This window comes from Salvia hispanica, chromosome 2 (genome assembly GCF_023119035.1).
Source record: "Salvia hispanica cultivar TCC Black 2014 chromosome 2, UniMelb_Shisp_WGS_1.0, whole genome shotgun sequence".
In the NCBI taxonomy this organism is placed as follows: Eukaryota; Viridiplantae; Streptophyta; class Magnoliopsida; order Lamiales; family Lamiaceae; genus Salvia; species Salvia hispanica.
The window spans coordinates 11,039,700-11,041,939 of NC_062966.1; positions in this window are offsets into that span (position 1 = coordinate 11,039,700).

Consider the following 2,240-nt stretch of genomic DNA (forward strand, 5'->3'; position numbering starts at 1 on the left):
GAGCTTTCGACAGAAAAAACAATGCAGAAGAGAGGAAAGAGTGTATGATGCAGAGTGCTATCTAGTTTCTGGTGTGTAGAATGCTAGAATGACTAGCCTATTTATAGGCTCAGTCCACTGCAGGGCTCAACACAGCCTTGATGGCTGTCATCAATGCTAGACCGTAACGGTCGTCGGTTACGAGGCGTTACAGAGCTGAGAGGCTGAATCTAGAAGCTTCTAGATTCGATCATGACGTGGACTGTCACGTGTCAACCACGTTGGCTTACCGCGTCATACTGCCGAGGTGTCATCCCGCTTGGCTCGCTAACGTGGAAACGGTGGTGGTCTGAAAAGAACTAGACCCACTAGCCTTGGGTCGAGCCCACGACCAGGCCGTCCAAAGAACAGCCCAAAGACCAATTGCCAAGATCCAAGTCCAAGGACACAGGCACGGGCACGGGCACGGGCACGAGCACGAGCACGAGCACGGGCACGGGCGGGCTCAGGGCTCGGGCTCGAGGCTCGCAAAGCACGCGGCAGGGGCGGGCGGTGCGCGCGTGTGGGCTCTTACAGCCCATCTTAGTCCACTATAATTATTACATGTAATAATCCTTCTTATTAAATACTAGTTTAATAAGGTTGTAACTTCCAATGTGGGATAATTAACTCTCTTAATTATTTCCTAAGCTTCTCTCATAGCTCATTAAGTTTGCAATTTTGCACAACTTTAATCCATTATTTCTCACTCACCGGGAATCGGATTTGAGAAAATAAATATACCACGGTCATCTACTCCGAACGTAGATCGACGCTATATCATTTAATTTCACAAAAATTAAATGTCTCGTTGAAATTATAATTGGTCAAAGTCCATTGACCGACATAGATTCCAACACTTTTAAAATAGATTGATGACTTATTAGTAGATTTTGCAAGTTCATACCCCAATTCCTTCATCTGCTTGCTAGGTCTATCACTGCAGAGTTTCATGACTGTTGTAGTTGTATAATAAGTGTCAATAATGTTCAAAATCCTATGTTCTAATCACTCTTTATGTGCTTGTAATGAAGCTTCATAAGTTTTTATTGAAAGTTGTATGAAATTAAATACGTAAGAGAATTTGTTTTTGTGGTCCAATGTCTTGTGGTGCTTATTAAACTAAATATTGGATTGAATTTTGATTAATGAGTAGTGTAATGGTATAATCTAATCTGTTGTTGTTGATGGTATTTTGTTTGTTTCCACATTGATGCCTGGATTCCAAGTATTTGCTTGTTTTGTTCCTTCCATATGATTTGAATTTGTCATTTTAGCTCTCATTCTTTGCCTTGTGGTATGCATTTCAAATGTTGAATGTAACTGAACTTTTTCCTTTATTCCCTCCTTCAGAAGGACTCTTCACATGACATGTTGTCTGCCTTTCTAATAGCAGCAAGAGCACTCCCAATGGTTAGGCGTTAGGGTCGGCGAAAAATCGCCGATTATCGCCAGATTATCGCCGGGCGTTGGGGTGAATTCGGCGATAATTCGGCGATAATTCTACCGAATTAACGCCAACTCCCGAAAAATCGCCGGATTATCGCCGAATTATCGCCGACCACTGTGGGCGATAATTCGGCGATAAAAATAGTTTTTGTTTTTTTTTTATTTTCCCCCTATAAATACACACCTTCTCTTCATTCTCTCCCCATTCCTGTACTATTTTTTTTTTACTTGAATTTTTTTACTTTGAATTTTTTTTTCCATTCCTGTACTATTTTTTTTTTTAATTTTCATCGTTGTAATGTTTACTCGTGTTTAATACAACGAACTTTATTACTATTATTTGTTTTGTCTTATAAATTAAATTAGCTAGCTTTATTATATACAAAATTAAAACAATTAAATTAGTAATGATGTAAAAATGAAATGTTGAGTTAGGGAGAAATAAGGGAGAAACCATTGGAGCAGTTGGCTAAAAGTTGGCTAAAAACTGGGGATAAATTATGGTGCTGATGTGGCGCTGATGTGGCAGGAGTTAAGGAGAAATAAGGGAGTTTTTAGGGAGAGCATTGGGAGTGCCCTAATGGGTCAAGAAATAGTTTTTGATAGCAGTAATGGGTTAAGAAATACTCCCTCCGTCCACGAATAACAAGAGTCTCGTTTTTCCATTTTGGTCCGTCAACGAATAGGAGTCCCGGTTCATAATTACCATAAATAGTAAAGAGACCCCACATTCACATTCCACTCACATATCATTTAAAACTAATATATACAAG